The sequence below is a fragment of the Mobula birostris genome, chromosome 6 (assembly GCF_030028105.1).
Source record: "Mobula birostris isolate sMobBir1 chromosome 6, sMobBir1.hap1, whole genome shotgun sequence".
In the NCBI taxonomy this organism is placed as follows: domain Eukaryota; kingdom Metazoa; phylum Chordata; class Chondrichthyes; order Myliobatiformes; family Myliobatidae; genus Mobula; species Mobula birostris.
The window spans coordinates 46,198,061-46,224,073 of NC_092375.1; the positions used below are offsets into that span (position 1 = coordinate 46,198,061).

A 26,013-nucleotide genomic window follows, 5' to 3' on the forward strand; every position below is an offset into this window, starting at 1 on the left:
TCCTTGGAGTGTGCCAGTCATCTATACTCAATCTTGCAGAGTTCTTTTTGTTGGAAGACCAGCACATTTTCATGTTATAGATGGACCACATTATCTCTTTCACTGAGCTGGTCATCCTGCTGCAACTTAGATCTGTTTAGGTCAGCATCCCAGCATTTGGTCTTTAGCATTCTATGACTGGCTGATCTAAATGCTCGTCTAAACACTTCTTAAATGTTACCAGTAATTCTGCCTCGAATATTCTCCCCAGCAATGCATTCCAAGTGTTCACCACACTCTTGGTGAAAAACATCCCCCACAGATTATTTGGCCCTTTATCGGAAATCTATATCCTCTAGTTTTATTCATCTCTGATAAAACGAAAAGTTTCCTGATGTTTACTAAATCTATACCTCCCATTATATCTCCCCCTTAACCTTCGACAATACAGGGAAATCAGACCTAACCTCTCCAGCCCCTACGCTTAACCAAAATGCTCCAATCCAGGTACTTTCTAGTAAACCTCCAGCACTATCTTATCTTTAGCATAGTGTACCGAACAGACTGACTGCAATAAACCAGCTGAGGTCCAACCAGTCTTTGGTAAAGTTGGAACATAATCTCCAAGTTCTTGTATTCATTGCCCCAATAAATGAAGGCCAGTATCCCACGTACCTTCAAAACCATGTTTTCTATCTGTGCTGCAACCTACAAGTTTCTTTGGACTTGCACTCCAAGGCCCCTCTTACTCAGCACTTCCTAGGACCATAATATTCATGATGTATGGTACTCCTGTCACTTCTCATTTATCAGGATCAACTTCCATCTGCCATTTCTCAGACCATTTTATCAATATATTAATACCATCCTGTAGCTAAGACACAATTCCACCAATCTGCAAATTTGATCATTTCTTCTATATGCAGAACCAAAATAGCTGAAGTATACTACAAACAGCAAGAGTCCCAGTGTTAATCAGCGTGGAACTCTACTCATCACAGGCATCCAATCACAAAAACAACCCTGTACTATCACCCTCTTCCAAGCAATTATGGATTTAACTTTCCCTGGATCCCATGGGCCTGAGCCTTTTGAATTAGTCTCCTTTTTGGGGCCTTGTTGAAGGCCTTACCGAAGTCCATGTGAACCATGTCTACTGCACTCATCAATGTACTTTGTTACTCCCAAAAACTTCAAGCAGCTCAATCAGGCAAGATCTGCCTGGACAATGCCAAGTTCGCTATCCTTGAATAGTCTCTGCCTCTCATGACACTCAGGTAACTGCCCCAGTACTGATGCCAGGCTCAGAGGATCGTAATTGTCAATCTTGTTTCCCTGCTGCCCTTTTTGAAAAGGGGGAACCACATTTGCCATCTTCCAGTCATCCCATACCTCACTTGTGACTCGTAAAGATTTAAAAATCTCAGCCAGAGTCCCAGCAATCTTTTCCCTTAACAGGCTGGAAAAAAATCTCATCAAGATCTAGGGATTTGGCCATTTTTACCTCTGCTAAGGCTTACACTTGAATTTCTCTTACTGCTTCACTGAGTTCTCTAGCTACAAAGTTTGATTCCTTAGTGAAGACAGATGAGACATATTCATTTAGGATCTTACCTAGACCTTCTAGCTCCATGTACAGGTTGCACCTATTGTTCTTCACGGGTCTTACTCTTTCCCTGCTTATTTATTTTCATCCTTAATGCACTTATGCAAAGCCTTTGGATTTACCTCAATCCTGTCTGCCAGCAATATTTCATGACCTCTCTTTGTCTTCTTAATTTCCTTTTTAAGCGTCACCCAACACTTTATGCCTCCCTCAACTTTTTTTTCTCGTTATCCAATACTTTATATCCATCAACATCCAGAGTTCTCTGTACTTGTTATTCACCATTACAGGAACATATTGTTCCGGAACTTTTACTATTGCTCCTTTAATTTCTTTCCCATTGTGCAGAGGTAGCTGGGCAACATAGAAGCATAGCAGTTAGTGCATCATTTTAGAGCAGACATCTGTGAGATGTCCTTACTGTGCTGTCTGTAAGGAGTTTGTACATTCTCCCCGTGACCATGTGGGTTTCCTCCAGGTGCTCCGCTTTCTTTCCATACTTCAAAGATCTCTGGGTTAGGGACGTTGTGTGCATGCTATGTTGGCGTTGGAAGCATGGTGACACATGGTGGCCCAGCACAATCACCACTGATTTGATTATTGTAAAAAATAGATTTCACTGTCTTTTTCTGTGTACTTGTGACAAATAAAACTAACCGTTTCTCTAAATCTTTAAGTGCTCTGAATCTACCTTTTCTAGGTTTTACTTTAATGAGATTTGCCTTAACCCAAATTAAGACCTTTATTCCTGGTCTATTCCTATCTTTCTTCACAACCATTTTGAAATATACGGATTAATGGCCACTTTCTCCAAAATGCTCTATCCATTGATATTCTCTACATTTGACCCAAGATATTCAGTAATACCCCCTTCCCATGTTGGTTTGTCTTCATAGCTCTTCAATCACAAAACCTTCTTGGGCATACGTCAACAATTCTGACCCCTCTGAGCCTTTTATGATCAGGCATTCCCAGTTATTATAGGGGTAATTGTGGGCAAGGGTCTGGCGGATGGAGTACAATGTTGGTAAATGCGAGTTCATCCACTTTGGAAGGAAAAATGGAAGATTAGATTATTATTTAAATAGTAAAAGATTGCAGTGTGCTGCTGTGCAGAGGGACTTGGGAGTGCTTGTGCTTGAATCACAAAAGGTTGGTTTGCAGGTGCAGCAGGTTATTAAGAAGGCAAATGGAATGTTGGCCTTCATTGCTAGAAGGATTGGTTTTAAGAGCAGGGAGGTTATGCTGCAACTGTATAGGGTACTGGCAAGGCCGCATCTGGAGTACCGCGTGCGGTTCTGGTCTCCTTACTTGAGGAAGGATATACTGCCTTTGGAGGCAGTGCAGAGGAGGTTGATTCCAGAGATGAGGGGGTTAGAATGTGAGGAGATATTGAGTCCAGTGTAAACACTGGAATTCAGAAGAATGAGAGGAAGTCTTATAGAAACATATAAAATTATGAAAGGGATAGATAGAGGCAGGAAGGTTGTTTCCACTGGTAGGTGAGACTAGGACTAGGGAATATAGCCTCAAGATTCGGGGGAGTAAATTAAGATGGAGGTGAAGAGGAACTGCTTTTCCCAAGGAGTGGTGAATCTGTGGAATTCTCAGCCCAATGAAGCAGTGGAGGCTACCCCTGTAAATATATTTAAGGCAAGGTTGGATAGTTTTTTGCATAGTAGGGAATTAAGAGATATGGGGAAAAGGCAGGTAGGTGGAGATGACTGAATGGTCAGATCAGCCATGATCTTATTGAATGGTGGAGGATGCTTGATGGGCCTATTTCTTATGTTTTTAGTACTATAACCCTATTTTTAATCACGTCAATTCACCTCTTTCTGCATATCTGTTTCTCTATCTTCTGTTGATTGTTAGAAGGACTGTATTACAGCCACAGCAAAATAACATATTTTTGTTCATATTTGAAGAGCCTTCTATAATATTCTCACTCAATTATGAGGTAATAGATTCCTTGACTAAAAGTACCATGCACCCATGTCATTTATACCCCCTTGTGTCTTGCCTGAAAGGTTATACCCCATGATATTGAGTTTCCAGTCCTGCCCACTTGTCAACCCTGTGATGGCATCATCATTGTATTTCTATTTGTTAATAAAAGCTTTTTCAATTCATCTACTTTATTGGATAGGCTCCTTACATTAAAATATAACATCTTTAATAATAGCGTCTAGCACTGGCCTGTAATTCCCTATTCTGTTTCCCACCACCAACTCCGATCCCTTTTTGAGTAACAGAGCTCCTTTCATTATTTTTTTTTTGTAATGGAACCTCCTTCAACCTCGGGAACTTTCCAAAATTAAAACCGTCACATTTAATATCTCACTAGCCACTTCTGTTAAGACCCAAAGATGACGTCCACAAGGACCAGACAGCTTATCTGTCATGACCTCAGGTCATCGGTCGAGTATTCTGAGGGCTCTGAGTTTTTTGCTGTTGGTTTCTTTCTGTATTCTCTGCATTTTAGTAATTATAATTATCTGTATTGTTGCACTTAGGTTTTTTCATGTGTTATTGTTTGGTCTTCTCTAGTTTAGATTTAAGTTGCAATTGTCCTTGAATACTTCCAGTTAATTCTCCGAGACTTTGCAGGTATCTAATTAAGTATCCTTGAACTTTTGACTTAGAATAATTACTTGTAACCTTGTTATTAGTCTGGGGTTTTAACAGCTGGACACAGAGTCTTTCGTGCCATGAAGTGTATTTAAAGGGGCAGTGCTAACTCCTTCATTGGCTTGGTTGTTTTAAACCTTGCCTAGTGAACCTTGCCTCTGGTCAGGTCACTCGTCTGAGTGCTACTGGTACCATGTAACCCAGTACTACCTGTCGCATGGTCGGGCGGTCGGCGACTAAACGGGCTCCCCCACCAGACTTGCCTGGTGAGGAGGGCGACTAGACACCCTGCAGGACGAAAAACAAGACCTGTCAAAGGGCGGATGAACCCTCTCGTAGGGTCAACGGCCATCTAGCAAATACGTGCTGTGAAACGCAGAAAGAGCATCCCTTGCATCGAAGCTTGGTCTGGCCATTCACTGCAACAGAACTTCCTCCAGCCGTCTTGGACCCCACCATGCCACTGGATCTGGGAGGGGATGTTGAGAGGGTGGGGGTCTGGACCCGTGCAACCCCCTACTCACCTAAAATCCATTCACACACATGCTGTTCCTTTCTGAGGAGTGGGGTATCATCCCACTAACTGACTGAAAGGAACCATCATGATCCTCTGGGATGGATGGCGAGAGAGAGAGAGAGAGAGAGAGAGAGGGGGGGGAGGGAAAGGGAGAGAGAGAGAGAGACACACACACACTAGTGAAGTGCTGGCTGAATTGTCCAAGATCTTGTGGTTCAACTATTTTGTTAATAAAGTTCTTGGTTTTGTTTAACCCTTTTGAGTCTCTGTGTGATCCTATGTTTGGGATACAGCATGACATTAGCAGCCTGCAGCTTCAATAATTTGCTTAGTACCACCTCTGTCTTCCCGTGTGGAGACTGCCAGGGGTTCTGCACAAGAGAGTTCTTACTTTTGTTATATTCTGTCTCCATCTAAACCACTTCCATAGCTTGCTTTTCTCAATTTAGACAATCCTTCTCTTTTCTGTTAAGACCATCATTAACCAACAGGGCCATTTCCTTCACTATTTCCTTGCTTTCCAGGCTTCAGAATATCTTGGTGAAGTTTCTTGGCCTGAAACATTGACTTTTGATTTTGCTCCATAGACGCTGCCTGAACTGCTGAAATCCACTAGCATTTTGTGTGTGTTACTCTGGATTTCCGACATCTACAGAATCTCTGCTGCTTATGCCTTCAATACAGTATATTGTGTACTCTTCAATATTCAGATTCCACTGTATTTTATCATGAAGCCATTTCTCTACAATACTTATCATACTTATTTATTTTGTGCTTCTTTTCATTGCTTTTGTTTTAAATGTTTTGCACTTTCAGAAACTGAGCCTTTAGGTTTAGTCATTTTTTGTTGTAATCCCAGCCTTACCTGCCGAATTATTATGGGATTAACACTTTCTATCCTTTTTAAATCACTTTATCATTTCCCACATGATTCGTTTCTCTTCAATCTTGTTGTTGCTCATTGATACATCATATACCATACCCTCTCTATTGAAAATTACCTAATTAATGTTTCAGCTCCTTAAAATCTTCTGCAAAAGGTGTTCCATCTGAAACATTAACTCTGTTTCTCTTTCCTCAGATGCTGCATGACCTGGTCAGTGTTTCCAGATCTTCTGTTATTTTGGAGATTGTGGAGAAGCATACCATAGTGAACTGAGAGGGTGCTGGAAACAAGGTAATATTTGAAATTGAGGTGAAATTACAGAATATCCATAATCTATCTTAATTACAGAAAAGGGTTGTCTATTGTAGTTGCTGTTTCTTCTTGCCTCTTCTCATCAGTGTCTTTACATCTTCCATTGTCCTCACCTTTTGACCTTGCTTGACTTGCCTATTTAATGCTATTGCAAATGGGACCACTTTATATTAAAGCAACACACAAAATGCTGGAGGAATTCAGCAGACCAGGCAGCATCTATGGAAAAACGTAGAGTCAAGGTGTTGGGCCGAGGCTCTTCTGCTTACTCTTTTCCACAGATGCTGCCTGGCCTGCTGAGGTCCTTCGGTATTTTGTGTGTGTTGATTTGGATTTCCAGTATCTGTGGATTTTCTCGTGTTTGTTACTTTACGTTAATTTCTGGCTAGAAAGCATTGATTTAAAGGGGGGGGGGCTTGAAGGGGAGTTTTTATTTACACGAGAGGGGTAGCTGCCAAGATAGTAGGTGTGACGCTTAAAATGCTTTTAGATAAGCATATGTAAAGTCGGGAAAAAGGAGGGATATGAATTATGTGAAGGCATTATGTTAATTTGGCATCCTGCTCAGCACAGACACCGTGAGCCGACGGGCATGTCCCTGTGTTATATGTACTATCCGATGTTCGTAAGGGTTTGCATTTAAGGCTGCTATAACTTTACATAGGCAGACCTTATTTCCTCATATATTACCCCGATAAGGAACTATGGCATGGTTGTTTTACAGCTGAATTAATTCAGTGCGCATCACTCATTTTTTACAACACGTAACCAAGTTTCTGCCGTTGTCCAAATCAGTCCCCACGGAGACATGAGACGCGCTATGAAGGGCAGGGACCAGCGCTCCACTCCGCGGCGCTGGGCAAACCACGCGTCACATGACTCGGTAAATTGTTTCCGTTGCCTAGCGATGGTCGTTATGGCGATCGGGGCGGCCAAGCCGTTGCAGCGTGAACTCGGCTTGGAAGGAGTGGTGGCGACGGACAGAGCTGGGCCGGGCAGGGCCGGGCCGGGCCGGGTCGCTATGAACAGGTAGGGGGAGGAGCTCGGCTATCTGGGGCTTTGCGCGGCCTGTGGCCGACAACACGGGTGTCCCAGTACAGTACTGTATTGGGAATAAAATAGATAACACTCTGCGGAGAGGTCAGAACTGTCCGCCGGCTTCGTCAGCACCAGACGCACAAAGCAATGGATTTAAATCTAACGACGCAGCGGTGTAACAAAGAACAAAATCAGTGTCGCATACAAAAGAGCGATCCTGTTTGAATTTTTAAAGGACTATTTAACTATTAATAAGCTTCGTCGGCTTCGCTTTGATCGTTGACTGCTTTAAAACAGGTGATACTGTTGGGTGTTTGATAATCTTCAAACTACGTGGAAGAAGAATATTGTGTGGTTATCAAATATAAGGACTGTTGAGTTGATATTTATATTTTTTAGATGTTATTGAAGTCAAATGAGATGGGATTAATACAAAACGGTGCAATGGATGCGGGAGACTGGGGTACTTCCTATCGTAATTTTAGGGAATAGAATATTTCACATTTTTGAATTTACACTTTTAGGGAATAACGTAGTTCTCACTATAACAATTTACAATAATTATAAGCAAACATATATAGGTATTATGTTTGAGAAGTAGATAATTGCCGGCGAAATCGTTTGAAAGTTTAAACAAATATCCATCCGTTTACCGCATAATTAATCATCGATAGTTATAATCACATGAACATCTAAGAAGCTAAATTTAGATGGAACTACCATGTGTCATTATTTAGTTTCTAAATGTTTTTTTTAATCTTCCTCTGTCTGATCCTTCACCATTCCTTCCCAATAATCGCTGTCTTAATTTGCTGTTGTTAGCTTGTTACATTGGTCCATCCGACAAGAGTACTGCGTCAAAATCCTTTTTGAAGAGGATTCAGATTTTTACATTAATCACAATGACAGCTTTGCTTTTCAAAAATTATTTTCATCACTTCGGTTCTTTTGTACCTTTCAAATGTATGTACATTCTATAATATGTCTTTCTAGTACAGATTGTTTAAGTTTTTAATAGATGTTATTGAAGGTGGAAATTGCCATTGTGACTTGAACACAAAACTGAGAGAGAGCTGCACTTTTGGAGATGAGATGTTGAACTATGGCTCTGTGTCCTTTCTCAATTGGACAGAGAAGATCCCACACCACCACTTTGATTAAGTGTGATGAATTATTCCTTGGCTCCTGGTCAGTATTTATACCTCAATCAACATCAGTACAGGAATAGCATGCATAGGAGAATGACCAGTTACCATCTAGAGATGTATAAGATCATGAGGAACATGAGGTACGTGCAGTCTTTTCCCCAGGACTGGGGAATCCAGAACTAGAGGCCAAGGTTTAAGCTGAGAAGGGAGAAATTCAATAGGGACCCAAGGGGCAATGTTTTCACCAAGAGTGTGGTCAGTATATGGAATGAGCTGACAGAGGAAGAGACAGGTACATCAATAATATTAAAAAAGTTCTTGGACAGGTACATGAATAGGAAAGGTTCAGAGGTATTACCAAACACAGGCAAATGGAACTACCTTATATGGGAATCATGGTTGTTATAGACTGTTTGGGCTGAATGGCCTGTTTCTATGTGACAAGACACTCTGATTCCATAACAGTTACCTAGTCATTACATTGTTGTCTAGGATTGTTTGTTTGTCTAGTTGGCAGTTGCACTTTTTCAATTCCAACTTTTCAAAATCAAGTTATTTTGGGATATCTTGAAGGTGCAGAAAAGATCATGAAATTGTGTATTTTTTTCCTGTATTATTTGGCAGTTTGACCTGTTGACTTAAATGTTCTCGGTGCCTTTTTCATCAAAATGGTATTGTCCTTTCCTTGCCCCTCATGACAAACAGACCAGTCAGTAAGGACAGGCAGCAACACCATCACCATGATTATTCTCAATACTGGTGCACCCACAAGTTGCATGACCAGATTCTGCTCTTGCTCCACTTACAAATTTACAGATGAGTTATATCTCAAATATCAGTGAGACTGAGTACAGGAAGGAGATAGAGCATGGTGTCATGACTACAACCTGTCTCTCTATGTCAACAAAACAAAAGAGCTGGTCATTGACCTCAGGAAGGGAGATGGTACGCATTCTCCCGTCTACATCAGTGGTGCTGGGATTGAGAGGGCTGAGAGCTTCAAGTTCCTAAGAGTGAACATTGTCAATTGCTACAAGAAAGCTTGCCGGCGACTCTACATCCTCAGGAACCTATAGCAATTTGGCTTATTCCTGTTGATACTTGCCAATTTTTATCAGTATTCTATAGAAATCATCCTATCTGGATGCATCAGTACGGCAACTGCTCTGCCGTGATCACAAGAAACTGAAGAGAGTTGTGGACACAGCTCAACACCATGGAAACCTGCCTCTCCTCCATGATCGTGAGATGACAAGAGTCCTTGAAGGTGAGTCTACAGGTTATGGGAACTGTTCAGTGATGGGGCGAGCGAAAATACCCCTCTGGTTCAAGAGACTGATGGTTGAGGGATAATAACTGTTCCTGAACCTGGTGGTGTGTATGTGAGGCTCCTGTACATTCTTCCTGATGGTAGCAGTGAGAAGACAGCATGGCCTAGATGGTTAAGGTCCCCGAAGGATTCTGCTTTCCTTTTCCTATGCTCTGTGTAGATGTGGTTAGTGATGGGGAGGGTTTTACCCGCGATGGGCTGTGTCCACCACTTTTTGTAGGATTTTCTGTACAAAAGCATTGGTGTTTCCATACCAGGCCAGGATACAACCAGTCATTATACTGTACTTTCCACGACACATCTATAAAGGTTTGTCAGAATTGTAGGAAGTACTACACTTGTTCCTAAATTCTGTCATCACCATCCAGGATCTAAACAGACTTTCCAGGTGAAGCAAAAATTCATGTGCACCTCCTCCAAACTTGTCTATTGCATTTGATGGTCTTGATGTGGCCTCCTTTATATCTGTGAGACCAAATGCGGGCTAGGTTGAACAGCTTTGCTCTGTCCACAGTGGTCATCTTGATTTCCCAGTTACACTCACTTCAGTTCTCCTCCTTATTCCCACCTCAGTCTGTTTGTCTTCAGCCTCCTCCACTGCCAAATGTAAACATGAGGTCAACCACGTTATATTCTGAGTAGACTACAACTCAATGTCATGAACATTGAACTCTCCAATTTCATGTAACCCACACCCATCTGCTGCTGTGATCAATCCACCCAGGTCCCATCACATTCATCCTTCTCCCAACTCACCCAGTTCTGTGTTGCCTTTCCCTTAACCTGTCCCCACTTGGTCCTCTCTCCCTATCGCTCCCCCCCCCCATCTCCACACACAATCCACTAGGCCCCCTATTCCTAGCCCAACTGTTCCCACCTGCTCACCATCCTTCCAATATCTGTTTCCACTCATTACCTTCCTTTCTGCTGTCCTTTGTGGTCTCCGTTTAATCATCTCACAACCTCTGTTAATATCTTCATCCTTCCCTACCCCCCACTTCATTCCATCTGCACACCAACCTCTGCTTACTTGGTGCTACCTATTACTTGCCTGCTCCTGCCTCACCCGTTTCCTTCCCTCATTGTAGTGGCAATCTCCTCTTTACATTTTCAGTCCTGATGCAGGGTGTTGATTATCACTTTGACTCTGCCGGTGTGCTTAACCTGCTGAGTTTGCCAAACAGCTTGCTTTTCGCTCTAGGTTCCAGCATCTGCAGTCTCTATCATCTGCATTTTGTAGGAATTATGGCTGCCTTCAGTTTTGTTCTATTTCATATCTTCTTTAGCAACCATTGTTAATAAAGTTTTTGGCAGTTATTGAAATATTCTTCTTGTCAGGTCTTTGTAAGCAGGTTGTGATGTCAAGACTCAGCCTAGACTCAATTTAGGTTTGAGAGAGTTCTCTGCTAGTGTTAGGCACACAAAATGCTCGAGAAACTCAGCAAGTCAGGCAGCATCTATGACGGTGAATGAAAAAGTTGACAATTCGGGCCAAGGCCCTGCTGTCCTTCAGCTGAGACAGTTAAGAGGTTCTGTTTACTTCTCAAGTACCTACAATGAAGAACTTGAAAGCTCACGCAATACTCTTTGAAATAACTTGTCACTTAGTAACGTTACTAAAACTGAATGCTGTTTATGTGACCCTGGTATGTAAATATTCTAATTTTAAAATGCTGGAACTTTTTTTTTTAAGTTCTTACTTACTGAAGCATTTTACAAGTATCTGAGATTATGAAAGTTACAATATACTGGTCCCCATCCGTCCCATCAGGATCTTCTCAATCAAGTCCTTCTCAAATTCAGATCAAGAAGACAGCGGTAAGAGGCTAAGGATTTCCAGCGAGAAGACATTTTATTTCTCCGAGTAGGAGAGAGGCCAGACTGCGCAGGCACATGACGTCATCCAGTTGAGCGCGAACAGTTTAAAAAGAAAACCGCCATATCCAGTGGGCAGTGTCGGAGCGGGCTGAGGAGTGAGAGGGTGCAGAGTGAAAGGGCTTTGGCTCAACGGGCTTCGGCGGAGACGGGAAGAGGCTTCCTGCAACCGTTGAGTCTCATAGTAACAGAGTAAGTTACAGTTTTTTGGTATTTAGTACGAACAATAGCACTAGAGGTACGCATTTAGGATTAGTGTTGTGCTTGGAGTGCCAGATGTGGGGACCCTGGGAGACTCCCAGCCTCCCCAAGGATTACATCAGCACCAGGTGCACTGAGATGAGGCTCCTGAAGGACTGTGTTAAGGAGCTGGAGATGGAAATTGATGACCTTCGGCTAATTAGGGAAGGTGAGGAGGTGATAGATACTACTTATAGAGAGGTAGTGGATAGCACCCCTGTGACAGTCCCCCTCAGAAATCGATATATCATTTTGGATACTGTTGAAGAGGCAGACCTGACAGAGGACCACAGTGAATGAGACTCTGGCATTCTGCCCAGTGCCGAAATCAAGAGAGCAAGAAGAAATGCGATAGTTATAGGGGATTCCATCGGAAAGGGGACGGACAAGAGATTCTGCGAGCCGGACAAGGATACCCGGATGGTGTGTTGCCTCCCTGGTGCCCAGGTACGGGATGTCTCAGATCAAGTCCAGAGTATTCTGAGGAGAGAGGGCGAGCAGCCGGAAGTCTTGGTACATGTTGGTACCAATGACATAGACAGAAAAAGAGAGGAGGTCCTGAAGAATGATTACTGGGAGCTAGGAAGAAAATTGAAAAGGCGGACCTCCAGAGTAATAATATCAGGATTGCTACCTGAGCTGCGCGCTAATGAATAGCAGAATTAAGCAGGTGAATGTGTGACTAAGTAACTGGTGCAGGGGGCAGGGCTTCAAATTCTTGAATCATTGGGATCTATTTTGGGGAAGGTATGACTTATACAAAAAAGATGGATTACACCTAAACCCAAAAGGTACTAATATCCTGGTGGGATTGTTTAATATAGCTGTTAGGGAGGGTTTAAACTAAGTTGGCAAGGGGAAGGAAACCAAGGTGTTAGGGTCGAGGAAGAGAAAAATAGAAATAAGTCAAAAATACTGTGCAGCGAAGATCACAAGAAGGACAGGCTGGTGAATATACAGGATAATTTGAAGCAAAATAGAAATGAAGCAAAATCAACAACAGATACTAATCTAAATGTACTGTACTTAAATGCACACAGTGTTAGAAATAAAGTGGATGACCTTGCTGCACAGCTGCAGGTTAAAAGATATGACATTGTGGCCATCACCGAGTCATGGCTAAATGATGGATGTGATTGGGAGCTGAATATCCAAGGATACACAGTGTATAGGAAAGATAGGAAGGTAGGTAAAGGGGGTGGCGTGGCCCTGATGGTAAGTAACGATATCAAATCAATAGAAAGAAGGGACATAGGATCAGAAGAGATAGAATCCTTATGGGTAGAATTAAGAAATGGCAAGGGTAAAAAGACACTAATAGCAGTTGTATACAGGCCTCTAAACAGCAGCCGGGATGTGGACTACAAGTTGCAGCTGGAAATAGAAAAAGCGTGTCAGAAGGAAAATGTCAAGATAATTATGGGCGATTTTAATATGAAAGTGGATTGGGAAAGTCAGGAAGGTAATGGATCTCAGGAGATGGAGTTGGTAGAATGCCTACAGGATGGCTTTTTGGAGCAGCTTGTCCGGAAGCCCACCAGGGGACCGGCTGTTTTGGATTGGGTGCTGTGTAACGAAGCTGAGGCGATTAGGGAGCTGGAGGTAAAGGAACCCCTTGGAAGTAGTGATCATAATATGATTGAGTTCAGTTTCAAATTTGAAAAGGAGAAGCTGGTATCAGGTGTATCGATATTTCAGTGGAACAGGGGAAATTACAGTGGTATGAGAGAGGAACTGGCCCATGTCGATTGGAAAAGTAAGCTAAATGGAGGGACGGCAGAGCAGAATTGGTTGAAATTCCTGCAAGAAATAAGGAAAATGCAGGAAAAATATATTCCAAGAAAAAAGAAAATCATGAATGGAAAAATGGCACAAATGTGGCTAACGAGAGAGGTTAAGGGAAAAATAAAAGCAAAAGAAACGGCGTACAAGGAAGCAAAAATTAGTAGGAAAAATGAGGACTGGAAGACTTTTTAAAAACTTACAGAAGGAAACTAAGAAAGTCATTAGGAAAGAAAAGATGAATTATGAAAGGAAGTTGGCGATTAACATAAAAAAGGATACTAAGAGTTTTTTTAAATATATGAAGAGTAAAAGAGTGACAAGGGTAGATACGGGACCGATTGAAAATGATGCTGGAGAAATTATAATGGATAACAAAGAGATGGCAGAGGAACTGAATGAGTATTTTGCATCAGTCTTCACAGTGGAAGACATGAGCAATATACCTGATAGCCAGAGGTATCAGGGAGTAGAATTAGGTACAGTCAAGATTACTAGAGAGAAAGTGGGAAGCTAAGTGGACTAAGAATAGATAAGTCTCCCGGTCCGGATGAGGTGCACCCAAGGGTTCTGAAGGAGGTGGCTTTGGAGATTGTGGAAGCATTGGAAATGATCTTCCAGGAATCAATAGAGTCTGGCATGGTTCCGGAGGACTGGAAGGTCACAAATGTAGTTCTGTTATTTAAGAAAGGAAGGAGGCAGCAAAAAGAAAATTACAGACCTATTAGTCTGACATCGGTAGTTGGAAAGATATTGAAGTCAATCCTCAAGGACGAGGTTATGAAATATCTCGAGGTGCATGACAAGATAGGCCGAAGCCAGCATGGTTTCATGAAGGGAAGATCCTGTCTCACCAACCTATTGGAATTTTTTGAGGTAATCTCGAATAGGATTGACAAGGGAGAGGCTGTGGATGTTGTGTATTTGGATTTTCAAAAGGCCTTCAATAAGGTGCCGCATATGAGGCTGCTTAATAGGATGAGAGCCCATGGAATTATAGGAAAGTTATTGAAATGGGTGGAGCATTGGCTGATAGGCAGAAAGCAAAGGGTGGGAATAAAGGGATCCTATTCTGATTGGTTGCCGGTTACTAGTGGTGTTCCGCAGGGGTCGGTGTTGGGGCTGCTTCTTTTTACAATGTATATCGATGCTTTGGATTATGGATTAAATGGTTTTGTGGCTAAGTTTGCGGATGACACCAAGACAGATGGAGGAGCAGGAAATGTTGAAGAAACGGAAAGGTTGCAGAGAGACTTAGTCAGTTTAGGAGAGTGGGCAAAGAAATGGCAGATGAGATACAACGTTGACAAATGTACGGTTGTACATTTTGGAAGAAGAAATAATCAGGTAGATGGGGAGAAAATTCAAAAATCGGAAGTGCAAAGGGACTTGGGGGTCCTCGTGCAGGATACCCTAAAGGTTAACCACCAAGTTGGATCGGCAGTAAGGAAAGTGAATGCTATGTTGGCATTCATTTCAAGAGGAATAGTGTATCAGAGTAAGGAGGTGTTGATGAGGCTCTATGGGGCATTAGTCAGACCTCATTTGGAATACTGTGTGCAGTTTTGGGCCTCCTGTCTTAGAAAGGATGTACTGATGTTGGAGAGAGTTCAGAGAAGATTTACGAGGATGATTCCTGGAATGCAGGGGCTAACATATGAGGAGCGTTTGTCGGCTCTTGGATTGTATTCATTAGAGTATAGGAGAATGAGAGGGGATCTCATAGAAACATTTCGAATGTTGAAAGGGTTGGACAGAGTAGATGTGGAAAGGTTGTTTCCCTTGGTGGGTGAGTCCAGGACAAGAGGCCATAGTCTTAGAATTAGAGGGTACCCAGTTAAAACAGATGAGGAGAAATTTTTTTAGCCAGAGGGTCGTGGATTTGTGGAATTCATTGCCACATACAGCTGTGGAGGCCCAATCATTGAGGGTGTTTAAGGAGGAGATTGACAGGTATCTAATTAGTCAGGGTATCAAGGAATATGGGGAAAAAGCCAGAAATTGGAACTAGATGGGTGAATAGTTTAGCTCATGGGGGAGCTGCGGAGCAGACTCGATGGGCCGAATGGCCTACTTCTGCTCCTTTGTCTTGTGATCATCCATCCCATCAGAATCTTCTCAATCAAGTCCTTCTCAAATTCAAAATTCAGAGCATACAAACTTAGTCAGCTCACCCCTTCCTTTTATCTCACCCAAACCAGCATTAAAGAAAGTTCTAAGTAAATTTATTATCAAAGTGCACCCTGTACATGTTACCATATACAGCCCTGAGGTTCGTCGTCTTGTGGGCACACACAGTTAATCCAAGAAATACAATGAAAGACCTCCCCCAACAGGATAGACACACAGTCAATGTGCAAAGGACAACAATTGCAAATACAAAAAATAATAAATAAATGAGCAATAAATATTGAGGACATGAGTTTTTGAAACCCCCCTGTCCCATGCATTAACATCCTTAATGAAGGAGACCTGAACTGTATACATTTGGTCTCACCAATGTCATGTATAAGTGAAGTATAATCTCCCTAGTTAGGTATTCAGTTCACCTGACAATAAACAATAACATTCTGTTAGTCTGCAAAATTATCTACACATCTACTGTACTCAGACAGCAGGTCTGATTGCTTTGCAGATTTCCACTGTCTCTCATCATTGGAATAATGTGCTTCACTTTCTTACCAAAATTGAGAATTCATCAACTATGGATCTATGTATCTTTGTAACCTTCTTATATCCTTCTCCCACCTTCCTTGCCCACCTATCTTTGTCCCATCAGCCATCAGCAATTGAAAACCGTACTTTTGCATTCAAGTGGCTTGTATAAACTGTAAAAAAAAAAGTCAATGTCTCTACAGCACATCACTTATCATTCATTTCATGAGGTCTAGAATACAAGAGCAGGGATGTGATGCTGAGGCTTTATCAGGCACTGGTGAGGCCTCTCCTTGAGTATTGTGAACAGTTTTGGGCCCCTCATCACAGAAAAGATGTGCCTGAGGAGGTTCACAAGGATGATTCCAAGAATAAAAAGGTTATCATACGAGGAACGTTTGATTGATCTGTACTCACTGGAATTCAGAAGGATGAGGGGGATCTCATTGAGACCTTTCGAATGCTGAAAGTCCTAGATCGATGTGGAAAATATGTTTCCCATGGTGGGAGAGTCTAGCACAAGAGGGCACAGCCTCAGGATAGAGGGGCACCCTTTCAAAACAGAGATGCGGAGAAATTTCTTTAGCCAAAGGGTGGTGAATTTGTGGAATTTATTGCCACATGCAGCTGTGGAGGCCGGGTCGTTGGGTGTATTTAAGGCAGAGATTGATAGGTTCTTGATTGGACATGGCATCAAAGGTTACGGGGAGAAGGCTGGGAACTGGGGTTGAGGAGGAGATAAAAAAAAAGGATCAGCCATGATTGAATGGCAGAGCACACTCGATGGGCCAGGTGGCCTAATTCTGTTCCTATGTCTTATGGTCTTATGACATATGCTTTCATGAACGTAGTTTTTTTCTGCCACATATTTCTTAAATGTTATAGGTAGAGTGTATATGGTCTTGCTAGTGGGATTTTAGAACGTAGAACAGTACCGCACAGAAACAGGCTCTTCAGCCCAAGATGTTAAATTGGTAAACAGATACCCAATGGAACTAATCCCTTCTACCTACACAATGTCCATCCATATCCTTCCATTTTCTGCAAAGTCATGATCCTCTGGAATGCCTCTGTTGTATTTGTATCCACCACCGCCCCTGGTGGTGTGTTCCAGGCACCTACCATTATATTGATAGATCAGACACTTAAATATTTTCTAGCTTTACACTAGCTAACCACATTTGATTCACAAACTCTCACAGTTGGTAGTCTTTTCATATCATGTGCATATTTACTTATAAGGATCACTAGTTCAGTTAGTTGATAATACATTTCTTGCTATTTTATCAAAATAATGGAGAAAGGGAACATAATCAAAGGATTATTTACTTTTAAGATAGTTTGACATGCCTACTTCACGGAGCTAAGACTTCTGGTAATGCTTGAGAAAGCCAGTTCTATTAATTGTATATTTTAGTGATCTATTTTGTTGACATTGTAACATTCTCAAATCCAGATAACAGAACTACTGACAATGTATTGTAGAGTTCAGCTTCTTATGCTTGTGCAAATGCATTAAAACTCTTGCTTTAAATAATAGATAATTAGGCACTTGGCAAGGGTCAATTAAAATAAATTGGGTTTAAGTGGAGTGGCCATTGTGGGAGTAGCCATAGTGTGAGTGGGCCAGTGTTAAAGTGGAAAACTTGATGCTTTGGCTGAAGAGGTGTCAGTGAGGAGAGACTGAAGCTCAGGTAAATTTCTTTCCTCATTGTGCAATTAAGAGCAGTAGGAATGCTAGGCAGGACAGTGGAATGCTTCTCTTGCAGGATGTGGGAAGGCAGGGAGACCTCCAGTGACCCTGATGACTACCTCCACAAGAAGTGCATCCTGGCTGCAGCTTCCTGCAGATCACATGAGGGAACTGGAGTTGGGTGAACTTGGGAGTCTGAGGGATTGATTGACAGGAGATACAGGGACGTACCTACCAAAAGTGCGGGACACAGGTAGGTAGGTAGGTGACCGTCAGGAGAGGGAAATGGAGTAGGCAAAAGGGAAGGGTACCCCTGTGGCCATACCCCTTCACAACAGGTGTTCTGCTTTGTATATTGTTGGGGAGGATGTCCTAGCAGAGGAAAGTCACACCGGTCAGGTCTCTGGCACTGAGTCTGGCTCTGTGACTCAGGAGGGAACGGGGGAGAAGAGGTGAGGAGTGGTAATAGGGGATTCATTGATTAGGGAAACAGACAGGAGGTTCTGTGGATAAGAATGAGATTCCCACAAGGTATGTTGCTCCCCAGGTGCTCGGGTCAGGGGCATCTCAGATCGAGTCCATAATATTCCTGTGTGGGAGGGTGAGCAGCCAGATGTCATGGTCCACATTGGTACCAGTGACATAGTTAGAAAGGGTGATGAGGAAGTTAGGTGTTAAGTGAAAGGACAGGACCTCCAGGAATCTGATTTCAGGATTGCTACCCATGCCACGTGCTAGTGAGGCCAGAAATAGGAAATGTCATACAGTTCAACATGTGGCTAAGGAGATGGCACATGAGGGAGGGCTTCAGATTTTTGGACCATTGTACTCTCTTCCAGGGAAGGTGGGACCTGCACAGACAGGATGGTTTGCACCTGAACTGAGGGGGACTAATATCCTTGTTGGAAGATTTACTACTGCTGATTTGGGGGATGGGGTGTGTTTAAGCTAGAGTTGCGGGGGGGATGGGAACCAGAGTGCCAGGGCAGATAGATGGAGTGATTGTGGGGAAAGACGTTGATAAGCCTGCATGAATGGAAAGGTTAAACATGGTGGGAATAATGTTCTCAGTTGCATCCATTTCAATGCAAGGAGTATTGTAGGTAAGGCGGATGAGCTTAGATCATGGCTCTGTATGTGGCACTATGACATTGTAGCCATTAGTGGGACTTCGTTGCAGAGACAGAACTGGCAGCTCCGTAATCTGGAATTTCATTGTTTTTAGACATGGCAGTACAGGAAGAATTTAAGTGGGGAGGGGTGGTATTACCACTCAGGGAAAATGTCACTGCAGTGCTCATACAGGATGGACTAGGGCACATCTACTGAGGCTGTATGGATAAAACTGAGGAATAAGAAAGAGATGACTACGTAGTGGCCTCTGTGCCAAGGAGAACAAGTAGCAGCTACAAAAGGAGAGAATGAGCAACCAAAAAACACAGCCACCAGTTACTCAGGCCCGCACTGCACCAGAATATGTGGATCTCAGATCGGCCCCTACAACCACCTGAGGACTCACCAAGGGATAACTCCAATGATTGGACATCAAAGGGTATGAGGAGAAGACAGAGGAGTGGGGATGACTGGAAGAATTGGATCAGCCCATGATTGAATGGTGGAGCAGACTCGATGGGTTGAATGGCCTACTGCTTCTGTATCTTATGGTCTTATGTTTATGGGATTATATTATAGAGCACCCATTAGTCAGCAGGATTTTGAGCAGCAAATTTGTAGATGTAGACAGTTGCAAGGACCATAAGGCTGTGATAATAGATAATTTAATTTTCCACATATTGACTGGGATTCCCATACTGTAAAAGGGCTGGATAGGATAGAGTTAATTTGAGTGATCAATATAATGGTGGGCAATACTGGATCTCCTATTAGGGGACGTGACAGCAGGTGCCAAAAGTGTGTGTACAGGAATACTTTGGATTTACTGATCATAATTCCATTAATTTCAAAATAATTATGGAGAAGGATAGGTCTGATCCTCGGGTTGAGATTCTAAAATGGAGTAAGGCCAAGTTTAATAGTATCAAATGATCTGGCAAGTGTGGATTTGAATAGGTTGCTTTTTGATAGAGGGATACTTAGTAAGTAGGAGACCTTCAAAAGTGAAATTTTGAGAGTACGGAGTGTGTACAATCCCGTCAGAATAAAAAGTTATTGATCTAGGGCGGAGATCTTAATACCTGTTTATCTCCAACTTTGGACCATTGGGCTCCTCTACAGACCTTACCTAATAAATCTGCAACTTTGATTAATTCATTCCTCTCTGATTCTGGGTCGATGGACATTTGGCATTTTTTGCATCCCCAGGAAAAAGATTTTTCTTTTTTTTCACATGTTCACCATTCCTATTCAAGAATTGATTATTTCTTTATTGACTCTCGTCTTATTTCTTCAGTGATTAAATGTGATTATGACTCTATAACCATTTCGGATCATGCTGCACTTAAGCTTTCTATTAAAATTCGGGCCAATACACAAAATAATAGACAATGACGTTTTAATTCGCTGTTGCTTCAGGACTCGGACTTTGTTAACTTTATGAATGAACAGATTGATCTTTTTTTTACAATCAACTATACAGAGGATATTTCTGTGAACATTCTTTGGGATACTTTTAAAGCTTATATTCGTGGTCAGATTATCTTGTATTCTGCTGCTTTGAGGAAGAAGTTGAAGCAGGAGGAGTTGGTAATTGTGGACAAGATTAAGGAAATTGATAAGAAATATGTTACAGCTCCCTCTGAGGAGTTATATAAACAAAGAACTGAACTTCAAATGGAACACAGTTTATTACTTTCATCCTCGATTGTAAACCAATTAAAGAAAACAAGAAGTGAATTTTATGTACACAGTGACAAAATTGGCAAACTGTTGGCTAACCAATTGAAGTCTAATTATGCTAAATCTCAAATTAATCAGATTTATAATCAAAATGATCGACTGATACTTGATCATGCGGGGATTAATCAAACCTTCTTTGATTTTTATTCTTCCTTATATCAATCAGAGTCTTCTCGAGACTCTAAATATATGAATGATTTTTTAGATAACCTAGATTTCCCTGAGATTTCACAGGATATGTCTTCTATGCTAGATACTCCCATTACCACTGATGAGATTAAGAATGTTATTTCCTCTATGAACCTGGGGAAAGCTCCTGGCCCTGATGGATTTACCGCAGAATTTTATAAATGTTTTGCACCTTCATTAATCCCTTGGTTCTGTAGGGTTTTCGAGGCTTCATTAAAACTTGGTAAACTTCCCGAATCTTTCAATAGAGCGTCAATCTCTCTAATATTAAAGAAGGATAAAGATCCTGCTCAATGTGCATCTTATAGACCAATATCTTTATTAAATGTTGATTCTAAAATTTTTTCTAAATTATTAGCAAACATATTAGAAAAAGTACTTCCTTTTATTATTTCGGAAGACCAAACGGGTTTTATTAAAGGTCATTACTCTTTTTATAACATTTACACACTGTTAAATATTGTTTATACCCCCTTACAAAATGTTCCTGAGTGTGTTATCTCTTTAGATGCTGAGAAAGCTTTTGATAGAGTAGAATGGCCTTACTTATTTAAGGTGCTTGAAATGTTTAATTTTAGCTTGAAATTTATATCCTGGATCAAACTGTTATATCATTCTCCTGTGGCCTCGGTCCATACTAACTCTTTAAGCTCACCTTTTTTCCCTCTTTTTCGAGGTACTCGACAAGGTTGTCCTCTTAGTCCTTTATTATTTGATATTGCATTAGAACCTCTTGCAATTGCCATTCGAGAATCTCCAAATATTACTGGGTAACTCGGGGCTTAAAATCCCATAAAATATCACTCTGTGCTGATGACTTACTTTTATATATTTCTAATCCTCAAAAATCCATCCCTGCTGTTTTAGATTTATTAGCACAATTTAGTCTTTTTTCAGGTTATAAATTAAATCTTAGTAAGAGTGAACTTTTCCCGATTAATAAACAACTTCCCTTATATCATAACTTTCTGTTTAAATTGATTAATAATTATTTTTCATATCTTGGGATTAAAATTACTTGTAAACAGAAAGATTTATTTAAGATTAATTTTTTACCCTTAATTGACCATATTATTCAACTTTCATCTAAATGGTTTCCATTATATTTAACTTTGGTCGTATTAATGCAGTTAAGATGTTTTTTCTGCCAAAATTTTTATATATATTTCAGGCATTACCAATTTTTGTTCCAAAATCTTTTTTTGATAAAGTTGACTCAAAAATTTCTTCATTTATTTGGCAAAATAAAAACCCGAGACTGGGTAAAATACATTTACAGAAAGCTAAGAGAGATGGAGGTTTAGCATTACCTAACTTTAGATTCTATTATTGGGCAATTAATATTCGACATATGAAATTTTGGTTACTTGACCAGGATATACTATCGATTCCTAAATGGGTAGCAATGGAATTACAACCTGCTTAGGGCTATGCACTTGGCTCTATTTTAGGTTCCTTTCTTCCTTTTGATTTGGAACACCTCAAACAGGTCTCTAACCCGGTAGCTAAATATACCTTATGTATTTGGTTTCAAATCAGAAAATTTTTTGATCTTAACCAATTTGGGCTAGCAATTCCTATTTTAGGTAACATATTTTTTCCTCCCTCTTTCACAGATCGTGCTTTTCAAATTTGGAAGACTAAGGGTATTTCACGGTTTTTGGATTTATTTTTAGATGGTTCCCTTATGTCTTTTGAACAATTATGTAATAAATATAATTTATCAAGAATACATTTTTTTTAGATATCTACAAGTTAGAAATTTCCTAAGTACTGTACTTTCTTCCTTTCCAATGCTTCCTCCTACATATATTTTAGATACTATAATTAACTTTAATTCATGTCAGAAAGGTGCATCGGCTATGATTTATAATATTATTATGAAACTTAGGAAAGCTTCATTTGATAAGATTAGGGCAGATTGGGAACAGGAATTGGGTTCTATCATTTCCGTGGATGACTGAGGGCAGATTTTACAATTAGTCAATACTTCCTCTATCTGTGCTAAACATTCCCTAATTCAATTTAAAGTTGTTCATATAGCACATATGTCCAAAGATAAATTAGCTCGTTTTTATTCTCATATTAATCCTTTTTGTGATAGATGTCCAGGGCAGATAGCCTCTTTAACTCATATGTTTTGGTCTTGTCCTACTCTGGAAACTTTTTGGAGAGACATTTTTAATATTATCTCAAAGGTATTGAATATAGATATCTCTCCTCATCCTATTACTGCTATCTTTGGATTACCTAAAATTTCCAGTAATCTTTCTCCTTCAGCCTGTAGAATGATTGCATTTCTTACTTTAATGGTGAAAAGATGTATCTTACAACATTGGAAAGAGCTTAATGCTCCAACTACCTTTTTTTGGTTTTCTCAGACGATATTATGCTTGAATTTGGAGAAAATTTGAAGCAATCTTTATGATTCCTCACTTAAATTTGAACAGACCTGGAGATCTTTTATTCAATATTTTCATTTAATGTAATTTTTTTTCTTCTCTTTTTTGCTCCATATTTATATTCCTTTCTTGTTTTTTTTTACTGTTTTTAATGGAGGTCGGGTTTGAGGACGTGATTTTAAGTTCTTTAACTCTACTTGGTTCCAAGTTAGCCCATTGCTTTGCTTTGCTTTTAGTTTAGTTGCACGGTGGTTTTTTTGGGGTTTTTTTTTTCCTTTTCTCTATTGGTATATATATATATATATAAAAATTAGTATAATATTATGTTACCTTATGTTATGTTTAAATTACATTGTATCATTTTTTTCTGTATTAATATCTCCTGTAATTTTATTATATTCTAACAGTGTATTAGTGCCTATATGGTTTACCTTTTTGTATACTTGTTCAATAAAAAGATTTAAAAAGAAAGAAAGGCTTCATGGTCATGGTAGTCTTTCTCGGGGTAAACGCAAGTGTCCCGTATTTGACTGCTACTTTTGTCCCTTATTTGGGAGTGAGAAAGTTGGCAACCCTAGTGGTGTGCCACAGAATTGGTGCTGGGTCCATTGTTGTTTATTATCTGTATTAACAATATGAATGATAATGTGGGAAACTGGATCAGCAAATTTGTGGATAACACAGAGATCCAGGCCTAGTAGACAGTGAAGAGGGCTGTCAAATTTTGCAGTAGGATCTGGACCAGCTGGAAAAATGAGCTGAAAAATGGCAGATGGAATTCAATGTAGACAAGTGTGAGGTTTGCACTTTGGCAGTATAAACCAGAGTAGGACAGTGAATGGTAAGATACTGAGGAGTCCTGTAGAATATAGGGATCTGGGAATAGAGATCCATAATTCCTTGAGGCCTAATTTGGAGTACTGTGTGCAGTTCTGGTCACTTACCTACAGGAATGAAGTAAATACGATTGAAAGAGTACAGAGAAAACTTACAAGGATGATGAAACTTGAGGACCTGAGTTATGGGGAAAGGTTGAAAGCTTTGATTTTCAAATGTTACTTAATTTGAATTATTTTATAGCACATTTTTACCTCTCCCTCTTCCTTTAAGGTAGCACTCCCCCAAATATCATATCATTTTGACCAAGACCACTCGTCCAGAAATTTCTTCCTTAAGTTGAAGTTAGTTTTCTTTTATTTTAAAGTATTTAAGATATTTATTTATGTTTAAACATCCATGTAAGTCACAAAATAAATTACGTTTCCTTTCCACCTGACTCCATTTTCTTCCAGCCTTTCTTGATTCACTTTTAAGTTTAGCACTAAGATTGTTACATCACCACTACAAATGAATTTGCATTAGATATTATTGTTTCAATATAACAGAAGCTTTAAAATAAAAACATTTCAAGAAACTAAGTAATAGTCCTTATGTGTAAAGAATAAAAAAACAGTTTGGTGTAAGCATGAGATTGCAGTTATCCACAAAATGCTGGAGGAACTTAGCAGGTCAGAGAGCATCTGTGGAAAGAAGTAAAGAGTTGATGTTTTGGGCCAATACCCTTCTTCAGGACTGGAATGGAAGGGGGAAGAAGCCAGAATAAGAAGGTGGGGAAGGGGAAGACTCTTTATTCCTTTCCATAGATGCTGGCTGACCTGTTAAGCTCCTCCAGCATTTTGTGTATGCTATTCTGGATTTCCAGCATCTAGAGATTCTTTTGTGCTTATGTTTCTTTCCAATTATCCATATGTAATAACCAAATAACCTTACGTAATTGATGATATTCTGTGAAATCTAAGATGTTGCTTGTTTTACTATTCTACAGTTTTAATCTTCAATAAATTATTTGATATTATCAGAATCCTAAGTGTGTCTTTGATTTTAAAAAGTCATTGACTTTGTAATATATAGTAAGCAGATAGCTTGTAATATAAATACCATATATCCAGAATATTTTGATATTGAATATTTTCTTTTGGTTTGTAATTTTTTTGTGATTGTTTGGCATTAATAAACTCTCAGATAAATAATGAATTAGATGAATGGGTACTGGATGAACTTTGTAATTTTTTTGATCTTGGTTGTGAATGATAATTGCACGGCATTCAACAAGACATAAATTGTGCCGAGGGCATTATTTGAAAAGTCTTGGGATTGCATTATAGTGAGGTCTAGTAGTAATAATGTGTATATATTTCACAAAAAAGCCAATTGGGCAATGTATCAACATACATGAAAAACAACTGGCAGCTGAAGAAGATATCAGCAAGACAAAGTGGGACCCAAGGACATGGTAACTTTGCATGATGTTTTGCTTAGGAGTGGCCAGACTAGTAATTACTACTTTTCAATAGAGATTTTGGAACAACACAATTAAAATTAACTTCCACATGCCTTGTCAGTGCGATGCAGTTCTCTATATAAAAATATGGACTTTACATTTAAAAACAACAACCCTTGAGCAGTGATTTCATTGTCATTATTTAATATTTCATTGTTCTTATTCTAGCCATCTTGCTGTTCATTTAAATACTAGGGTTTCTGACCCAAAGTTATCAGTATATTAACTATGTAGGGAGTGTAAATGCTACTAAGAAAAGTCTACCAGTACTTAGGAAGAACTGTTTTGAATAGAGAATTCTCATCTTCTGAAGCATTGTTTTTCTTTTAAATGTTGATTAAGTGGAGAGAGTGTGCACACTCAGCCTGATCTTCCTGAATGAAGAATGATTATTGTTTCCTGAATGTGCATAAAGTTTGTTTTTATTAACTTGCTAGTCACTAGTCAAAGGGCTGGTTGAGAATGTTAGAGAAATACTCCTGTAAACCAAAATATCTGGCACTACTCAGAGCAGCTCCTAGATTTCCTATAGG

At 40.2% G+C, this 26,013-nt stretch overlaps 1 protein-coding gene across 3 annotated transcripts in view; it reads left to right on the forward strand.

The window, feature by feature from the left end:
• The first annotated feature begins 6,876 nt into the window (after positions 1–6,876).
• The window catches only part of nme7 (NME/NM23 family member 7), a 236,313-nt gene continuing 217,176 nt past the window's right edge, over positions 6,877–26,013 (forward strand). Inside the window, exons 1-2 of one of the 3 annotated variants that reach the window (XM_072260419.1) lie at positions 6,913–6,960; positions 9,236–9,384. The gene's annotated coding sequence lies outside the window, so the exon portion shown is untranslated. Of the gene's footprint in view, positions 6,961–7,122; positions 7,267–9,235; positions 9,385–26,013 lie in introns of those variants that run through there. The other 2 variants (XM_072260418.1, XM_072260420.1) reach the window with 2 other exon arrangements.